At 41.4% G+C, this 10,381-nt stretch overlaps 1 long non-coding RNA gene across 1 annotated transcript; it reads right to left on the bottom strand.

The window, feature by feature from the left end:
* Positions 1–8,922: 8,922 nt before the first annotated feature.
* On the bottom strand, positions 8,923–10,160 carry LOC103519266. The gene is made up of 3 exons (XR_541890.3): positions 10,062–10,160; positions 9,522–9,659; positions 8,923–9,059 (listed from the first exon to the last, which is right to left on the bottom strand). It is a non-coding gene; the product is annotated as an uncharacterized LOC103519266 (long non-coding RNA).
* Positions 10,161–10,381: the final 221 nt, after the last annotated feature.

Raw genomic sequence — 10,381 nt, 5'->3', positions numbered from 1 at the left:
TGGGAAGACTCAGCAAAGGCCAAGGTAATGGCTGAGACTGAATGAAGAAAGTCAGCCTATTTATGAAGTTAGCCGTCTTGTCATTATATTGTCGATGGGGTAGTGGTAAAGATGCTCGTCTGGGAAACAAGAGGACGCAGGTTCAATTCTCATCGAGGCATGGAATTTTTTCCGAATTTATTTGAGAATTTGACCATATTATAAGAATACTCGTATTCCTTGCCTCGGTTGTGATTGAACCAGCGATCGTTAGTTTACCAGACGGGCGTCTTGAGACTGCAGACCGAGTAGACCTGGGGTTTAGAGGTTTAGACAGTCAGACCCTGTAGACCTGGGGTTTTAGATATTTAGACAGTCAGACCCTGTAGACCTGGGGTTTTAGATATTTAGACAGTCAGACCCTGTAGACCTGGGGTTTTAGATATTTAGACAGTCAGACCCTGTAGACCTGGGGTTTAGATATTTAGACAGTCAGACCCTGTAGATCTGGGGGTTTGGATATTTAGACAGTCAGACCCTGTAGACCTAGGGTTTAGATATTTAGACAGTCAGACCCTGTAGACCTGGGGTTTAGAGGTTTAGACAGTCAGACCCTGTAGACCTGGGGTTTAGAGGTTTAGACAGTCAGACCCTATACACACATAGCATGGGATCAGTCACTCATAACAATTCACAATATACCTGACCTTTTTATTTCTGAACCTCACATTCGCTCTATGATAAGAGAGGAAAGCGCAAAAAGGCAGCACAGAGAGAAGGTCAGGAATTTCATATTGATTTCTTCTTTGAACAGGGAAGTGAGTGATGTACTGCATAGACCTTGACCTTGAAATGCCGCCTGAAATTGCATAATAGGACGTCACCAGTGGCGTAGCGTGTATGTATGGCGTGTATGGCGGCCATACAACTCAAAAGTTCACTCTATTGCCCATAAATATTAATGACATGTACTGTGATGGGACTTGGTAGACCTGTGCATCAGCCCAACACGCCCTACACTTGAATTTAGACCACGCTACGCCACTGTAATGACATGTACTGTGATGGGACTTGGTAGACCTGTGCATCAGCCCAACACGCCCTACACTTGAATTTAGACCACGCTACGCCACTGGACGTCACGTCACAGACAGCAGACTTTGTCATCTGTGTCACGATAGTTAGTTATGGAGTTACTTCTTGGAAAAGTAGGTAGTTAACCCTTAACGCCCCCGTTCCACGTGAGTTTCATACGATTTTTTTCCGGATGGTCCTGTAGGCAATGTGAAGTGAGTGATGTACTGCATAGACCTTGACCTTGAAATGCCGCCTGAAATTGCATAATAGGACGTCACGTCACAGACAGCAGACTTTTGTCATCTGTGTCACGATAGTTAGTTATGGAGTTACTTGTTGGAAAAGTAGGTAGTTAACCCTTAACGCCCCCGTTCCACGTGAGTTTCATACGATTTTTTTCCGAATGGTCCTGTAGGCAATGTAATATAAACGAGAGTGTTCTCACTACACACGACACGATTTTTTTTATCCGAACGACAAATTGGAACGGGCCTTAAAGTAACCTCCGTTTCCACTTGTTGACATTACACTAGGCTTGTAAACGGGAGGTCTCTTGTTCCCGGGGGCAGTCGAATTTTTAAGGTCTGTTATTAGAATTTGGGATGCAGTTGGCCTCGTGAGAACGATTGTGTTTGAAAGTGCAACTGTTTGTGGCGACATTACCAATGTGAAAACATTTAGTTTTATCCGAACGACAAATTGGAACGGGCCTTAAAGTAACCTCCGTTTCCACTTGTTGACATTACACTAGGCTTGTAAACGGGAGGTCCCTTATTACCGGGGAGAGTCGAATTTTTAGGGTCTGTGCTTAGAATTTGGGATGCAGTTGGCCTCGTGAGAACGATTGTGTTTGAAAGTGCAACTATTAATGGTGACATTACCAATGTGAAAACATTTAGAAAAATATAGAAATGAGAAAGAATCACTAAATTAGGGAGGTAGTTTCGACTATATGCATATCATGCATGTCACTTTTAGAAAACACGTACCTACATAGTATGTATCCTAAGTATCTTTTGTATTCAGCTATCTTCATATGTACCTATATCGGTTTGTTTCTGTATATCAATCATGTACGACTATGTTTCTAATTAAACCCATTCTTTGATCATTCCAAATGAACGCAGTCTAATAGAATTCTCTAAAACGTGCGTCTGTTCTCGAATAGAATTCTCTAATCCGTACGTCTTAGTTACGAGTGCAGCATGAATAGAAAATGTGTGTGTCTCATTAGTCTCACAGACTTGGATTGGATTATGAAGACAGGGAATAGTTAATAGTTAATAGAATATGCTAACTAGTTGTGTTCGCATGTACTAATGTACCATTGTACCAAATTCCATGTACCTAAAATATTATACCTACAATCAATGTACCTATAAAGTACATTTCTATTACCTAGGTTCTGTATTCTGTTGCATACTAGGATACAGAAATATGTACTTTTAGCACATGGCATTTTCAGTACATTGAATATCTGAACCAGAACTAATCCGTCTATCTCTCTTCTTCTATGTTGCAGGACAATCAGGACATGACAAAGGACCCATATGTATATAGGACATAACCCTCACTGTCAATCTGATCAGACGAGAGTGCGCCAGACTAAGTTCCAGTAAGCATGCCTGTGTAGTGTATAGGTACTCACAAGTACCTACTCAACCAATACAAACTGCTATTGTAAGGCGACTCTTTAGTCCCATATGAGCAGTATAAATAAGTTCTACAAACACAGGCACTATAAAGGTGCGTTTTCACCAACGCGACCTCTATCGCGCGACAAAATCGCGCGACAAAATCGCGCGACGTGACCTGTTTTCACTTGCAACATTTGTTGCGCGACGTGACCTGTTAAAAATAAAAGCACTCTCACTCATAATAAGGAACAAACTAAAATGAAGAGTCGCGCGACACGTTTCCACTGGCATTGCTACGCGACATTCCTTTGATCCGGACCGACTCTCATCGGATAGAAATCGCATGGTCGCACGACTTTTTCTCGTGTCGCGCGACACGTTTCCACTATGCGACAAAAGTCGCGTTGGTGAAAACGCACCTTGAGACAGGTCTTAGCCCTGACTTACATTTTGGACAAACAAATAAATTTCAAAGTAGAGACACGCGAAAACCATGTTGTTTATGAGGAGAGAAACTAATTGTGTTTTTATTTATTTATTCCACATAGTTTTTTATTGAAATCCACCATTGTGAGTTTCAGTGATTTATTATTTGTATTTCTTACGCCCTAGGAAACTAATTGAGGCGAAATTTTATTCCATATTAATATTGTTAATATTACATTCAAAATGCAGTAGAAATTTGGAAGGACGCCGATTTCGGGCTTTCCTAACTATAATACCTGAACAACGACCACAATGATTTTTCACACCAGGATTTCAGCGAAGGGGTTCCCCAGAATCCGAACAGTGGCTTGGGGGGGGGGAGAAGTGGATGCTCCAAATTAGAAGCCAATATTTTTAATATACAGGGTGTCCCGCGAACGACTGTACAACGCTTGAGAGTTGATGCAGGGCCTAAAGGGCTACCAGAAAACGCTATCTGGACAGATCCGATTTTCAACAGGGGCGAAGTTATGAAGGATTTTCTGTTTTTCAACATTTTTCATACCTTGTCCCTTGACCTCCCGTTTACAAGCCTAGTGTAATGTCAACAAGTGGAAACGGAGGTTACTTTAAGGCCCGTTCCAATTTGTCGTTCGGATAAAAAAAATCGTGTCGTGTGTAGTGAGAACACTCTCATTTATATTACATTGCCTACAGGACCATCCGGAAAAAAATCGTATGAAACTCACGTGGAACGGGGGCGTTAAGGGTTAACTACCTACTTTTCCAAGAAGTAACTCCATAACTAACTATCGTGACACAGATGACAAAGTCTGCTGTCTGTGACGTGACGTCCAGTGGCGTAGCGTGGTCTAAATTCAAGTGTAGGGCGTGTTGGGCTGATGCACAGGTCTACCAAGTCCCATCACAGTACATGTCATTAATATTTATGGGCAATAGAGTGAACTTTTGAGTTGTATGGCCGCCATACACGCCATACATACACGCTACGCCACTGGTGACGTCCTATTATGCAATTTCAGGCGGCATTTCAAGGTCAAGGTCTATGCAGTACATCACTCACTTCCCTGTTCAAAGTAGAAATCAATATGAAATTCCTGACCTTCTCTCTTTGCTGACTTTTTGCTCTTTTCTCTCTTATCATAGAGCGAATGTGAGGTTCAGAAATAAAAAGGTCAGGTATATTGTGAATTGTTATGAGTGACTGATCCCATGCTATGTGTGTATAGGGTCTGACTGTCTTTCTTCTTTTACTCCACCTTATCCCAATTCTATTTGGGGTCGGCGTTTCCATCTTGTATTCTACTCCTCCATTTTCGTCTATCCAATGCCTCCTCTTTTCTCCATCCCTTCTCTCTAAGGTCCTCCTCCACTTTATCTTTCCATCTCATTTTCGGCCTACCCCTTCTCCTTTTGCCCCCTATACCTAAACTCTCTACTCTCTTTCCTACATACTCCTCGTCTCTTCTCTCTTTAGGGTCTGACTGTCTAAACCTCTAAACCCCAGGTCTACAGGGTCTGACTGTCTAAATATGTAAACCCCCAGGTCTGCTCGGTCTGCAGTCTCAAGACGCCCGTCTGGTAAACTAACGATCGCTGGTTCAATCACAACCGAGGCAAGGAATACGAGTATTCTTATAATATGGTCAAATTCTCAAATAAATTCGGAAAAAATCCCATGCCTCGATGAGAATTGAACCTGCGTCCTCTTGTTTCCCAGACGAGCATCTTTACCACTACCCCATCGACAATCGATAATAATTGGAACCTTTCTAATTCATGTGTTGATATTAATTAGAGATGAAATCGAGGCGTTATCGTGTTGATAAAGACCCTATTGTACTTCTAATAAAGGCTTGGCATTTCTTATCAAATAGTCTTGATCCTGAGATCAATAACCTCTTCATATCCTGCCTGGATTAGGCTCGACCGAGTCAGCCTCGTTAGGAAGGTAGCGCGTCTTGTAAGTGCTAGGTCGCGGGTTCAATTCCCGCCCGGGTTCCGAGAACGAACTTTATCCTAAACAGATAAGGTTTGTTCTCGGAACGACTGGCCTTTTCCTATCATGCCCTACGATTTCAGAACGATATCTTTCATTATACCTGTCAGTACGTACCTACGTACGTCATTTTTTATTAATTTTCCATGTAACTAAAATACTTCTGTAGAAAGCAACCTGGGTACCTAAAGTGCTGAAAATTTTTAGTGTAGTCATAAATTTATTCGTGTTGGAAACTTGCCCTCCCTTGTCTACACATACCTAACTTTGTTTTCATAAGTACCCTATTCTACAGCTACCAACTTATACTAAATAACTTGACTCTTGACTGTAGTGCTATCTAGGCGCACGGCAGTGCGCCAGGCCAAGTTCCGGCCTGAGCACGCCAGTGTGTATATTACACGAAACATTTCGACGCATTTTTACCCCTATCATAACTCCGTCAATTTTCAATGTAATCTCACGAAATTTGGACCATATGTTAACCTATACTTCCTTATTATACCTGCGAAATTTTGAAGTTCTAGCTTTACCGGAAGAGGTAGAAAAAACGGTTCGAAAATCGCTTATTTTACGACTGACTGATTCACTGACTCACTGATTCACTGACTCACTGATTCACTGACTCACTCATCAAAATTATGAGGCACTTCCCGATGTCCTATAAACTTGAAATTTGGCAAGATACTGATTCACTGACTCACTCATCAAAATTATGAGGCACTTCCCGATGTCCTAGAAACTTGAAATTTGGCAGGATGGTAAGTCTTAATGAGTAAGTAAAGTGAAAAATCTGAAAATCGGCAAAAGTTGCACTGGGCGCCGCCCAAAGGCGGAATTAACCGCTTTTCGGCGGTTTTCACAAAACGGTTAGAGATATCGAAAAAGTAGACCCCCCCAAAACTATACCTAAAACTTCCCAAATAGTAATTTATGAACATCGGAACAACGGTTAGCGGTATTTTCCTGTATTTTTACACTTAGGTGTTGAGAATTTCCAATCTTCAAGTCTTCAGTGATTGTTTTTGAACAAATAACATTAGGTAGGAACATATCATCGCATCGTCAGCAGAATATGTGCTGCAATTTTGTTACCACCTTCTTGTAAACCAACTACGCACCTAAGTTTTGTTATCTCGAACTACCTACCTACCTACCTTAAAATCTCTTTATCTTGATCTACATACCTACCTACCTACATAAATCTTGCTGAAATCTACCTAAATTTTCTGATAAATTGTAAACTAAATCCTACTCTTTATAATCAAATAAACAATCGACCCACTTGTGTTCGATATTTACCTCAAATCATCGAAATTGACTTTGGCAAACAAAATTTTATGAGTGGGCTGCCTATATATGAAGTTAGGCATATCTTATTTCGTCTATTTAAGGACGCATCATTTATTCTCTCTGTATTTCGTCATTTTCGTAAATTTACGGACGCATCTAATTTCTTCCTTTCGCCTGTCATTATTGTCGATGGTGTAGTGGTGTTTTGTTGTTGTAGCGGCTTTAGCTTTCGCCGAATGGTGTTGGCAGAGTAGTGAAAAGACATATTTTTGTATCTGCCATACACCGGGGTGATGGTCTCTAATTCTCTATAGCCATGTTTAATTGGCTCGTCCTGAACCGCAGTCAACCATCCTGAGGACTTGTGCTTATTCTTTAAAAGCAGGGAGAACCCTTTGAAACTGCAGCTAGCTAGGTGTAGTGGTAGCTAGCTCGCCTGGTAAACAGGAGGGCGCCGGTTCGATCTCAGCCGAGGCATGGAATTTACTTTTTTACATATTTGAAAAATTGACAACTAAATGAAGCTCATACACAAAAAGGCCAGTCTGAGGTTAAGGTGTAACGCCAAACATCCTTAAAAGTTGGGCTAAGCCTATACGAATCTACTATATGGAGCTCTAAAGGTTAGGTGGTAGAGAACGCCTCCGCCGTTAACCTCGCCTAGTGGATAACCTTCCACTCAAGAGTCCATCATCACCTATTCTTGTTTGGTCGTAAAATCTTGAATATTTTCACAAACGGTGATGATTAGAAAAATAACGTCACTATGATTTGTATTTGATTATGAAAACATCCTGTAGTAATTGTAGTATGATAGTAATACAAACAAGTAATTGCTTGAAAACTTTAAATGTCATTGAGAAAACCAACAATTGAAGAATTACGAGTTAGTACTGTAGGTAGGGAAACAATATACATAGGTACATACCTATATTATGTACTTATGTATATGCAGTATGTACCTATGCATATTCTGAGTTTGACTCAATAGGTAGGTAGTACCTACGTACCTACTAACTACTCGTACCTCTACCTACCTACTTTTGATTGAAATACAACTCTCTCAAAAAAAAAAAAAAAAATCAAATACCTAAGAGAGGCTTCTTGGCTTTAGCCATGTGTATGGCAGGAAAGAAAAGATATCCTTTCTTTATTCTGTCATCAGTCATCACCATTCGGCTACAACAAGAACAAAGAGAGGCTTTAGTGTCCACTCACCTGGGATGAATCTCCCGGAAAGCGTTTGGTATAGTAAGGGGACGCATGCTGGGAGGTTGAGTTGTACCAGTCTACAGACATAGGGGCCGTCAGGGGCGGAGCACCAGGGCTGGTCGAGTAGGGGGGCCCAGGGGGAGGCCCCATGAGCACCGTCATGCTACCCGTGTAGGGGTCATACACCTCGTAACTGCTATTTCCTGGAAATTAAATACAGACAATAAACCAGTTGCGCTTCTCCTTTCCGTTCCTGGATAAGCATGGATGTAAAAGAGTGTGCCTTGAAGTAATGCAAAAAAAAATCCCTCCAAGTGAATTGTAAGAGCAGAAAAAATGGACTAGGGGATTTTTCCTTTTTTTTCTGCGACTTCTAGATCCCGAAATATCGTGTAGGGGTCATACACCTCGTAACTGCTATTTCCTGGAAATTAAATACAGACAATAAACCAGTTGCGCTTACTTAGGTGAAGTTTCTCCTTTTCGTGCCTGGATAAGCATGGATGTAAAAGAGTGTGCCTTGAAGTAATACGAAAGCGGTTCCAAGGTACAATCCTTAAAAAAATCCCTCTAATTAATTTGTAAGAGCAGAAAAAAATGAGGAACTAGGGGATTTTTCTTTTTCTTCTGCGACTTCTAGATCCCGAGATAAATCGATTTTAAAAATACCGGTAAATCTTCTTTACTGGCGTCAAAGCATACGCTCCCGTACACGATGACGTCACATCAACTGTCCCAAGCAAAGCTTCCTTGCAGGCAACTTTAAGAAACGATGACGATACTGTTGTAATATCCCTGCGCATGCGTGTCATACTCTTCATGGAAATAATCTACACGATGACGTCACATCAACTGTCCCAAGCAAAGCTTCCTTGCAGGCAACTTTAAGAAAAATCGTCCAGTGAAAAGTGAAATGTGAAAACTTAAAATTTCACTTACATCCGGTTCTCAGGGAATACTCGGAGTATGGTCTCCAGCCTGCTCAGAAGTTAAACCCAATTAACATGAGATAGTATACCTGGTCCTTCACTCACCATAGTTATAGTAGACTCCGGCAGACGGATCCGGTATATAGGTGTGCGTACTGTTGTAATATCCCTGCGCATGCGTGTCATACTCTTCATGGAAATAATCTACACGATGACGTCACATCAACTGTCCCAAGCAAAGCTTCCTTGCAGGCAACTTTAAGAAAAATCATCCAGTGAAAAGTTAAGGCTTAAAATTTCACTTACATCCGGTTCTCAGGGAATACTCGGAGTATTAACATGAGATAGTATACCCGGTCCTTCACTCACCATAGTTATAGTAGACTCCGGCAGACGGATCCGGTATATAGGTGTGCGTACTGTTGTAATATCCCTGCGCATGCGTGTCATACTCTTCATGGAAATAATCTTCATCTTCCACGTACTCTGCAAACATAGAATTCACTTCGTTCGTTTATGAAGTACTTTTACTATCTCACTACTTACCAGGGAGGCTCAGGACAAGATTTACCTTTCTTCTTTTATTTGGGGTACTGACTTGGCGGAGAACTTTTTGCCACAAAGAGGTATTTTTGGGGGATTTCAATTCTTTTTGTAGTACAAATAGTACATACTTGTCTAAGTAACCTACGTGGTACGCGCTTTTTTTTATTATTTAATTTTTTCTCCGAATAAGTCCAAAGAAGCCAGACTATTTAGCATGGAAGGTAGCGCGTCTGCCTTGTAAGCGCTAGCTTCATTCTCGGAACGGCTGGCTTTTTTTATCTTGTCATCCTTCTCTTCGCTTTTAGGACGATAAGACTTCAGCATTTACAGTTCCCTCTACCAAACCTCTTTGAAAAAAAGTCTTTTATTAGGAATATCTTACAAAAATGTGATCATTCTTACCTCCATTAGGAATTTCGTACAAAGAGGTATTAGGGTCTGATATGGAGTTGGCCTCTGCTAGCTGATACCTGCGTCGTGCGAAGTAACCTTTCTTGAACAGAACGTCCTGTCTGGGAGTGGTGATTTTCGTGTACTCATCTGAAAACATCGAATAGAATAGGCCCCGGCCATCAATGAACTGTAGAATCACTGAGAATAATGGTCTCTGCTGGAAGCCCTTGAATGCCCGGTCGCGCTCAAAATACAATGAACCAATGTCCTTTATGTGTTGAACACGGTTACCAAATTTCAACATTAGCGGACGAACTGTTTGGAAGATATGGTGGAACAAACTGGTATGTTGTAAGCACGCGCTAGGTCGCGGGTTTGATTCCCGCCTGGGGTGGATTTCATCCTACACAGGTAAGGTTCGTTCTCGGAACGGCTGGCTTTCTCCTATCCTGCCTTCCTTCTCTCTCCGCTTTTGGGACGATACGACCTTAGCAGTGACAGTTCCCTTTATCAAACCTTCACAAGAATTCACTTCTTTGGCTTACTCACCTTCGTTGAAATATATCTTGGTTTCCGTGGTAACAGGAGAGTGGCAGAGCTTGGGGATATCCTCACAAGGGTGGTGATTATGGTTGTTGTCATGGTCTGCAACAGAGGAAGGTCCGGGTTCGATGTTAGTTGAAGACATCAATTTTCCCTTCGTTCGAAAACCCTTTGAAGAATTACACATCAGTTGCTTTTATGCAGATGGCTCTGTTGTCAACAGATTAAACTTTTTGGAATCCGAGGAACCTAACACGGATATTTCTATTCATTTCCTGATTTTGAAAATGTGGATCGAGTGCAATACTTTCTCATTACCTTGTACA

Source organism: Diaphorina citri, unplaced genomic scaffold, assembly GCF_000475195.1.
Source record: "Diaphorina citri unplaced genomic scaffold, Diaci psyllid genome assembly version 1.1 scaffold2634, whole genome shotgun sequence".
Lineage (NCBI taxonomy): Eukaryota > Metazoa > Arthropoda > Insecta > Hemiptera > Psyllidae > Diaphorina > Diaphorina citri.
Note: the sequence above shows the minus strand (reverse complement) of the source record. Positions and strands in the feature narration are given on the sequence as shown.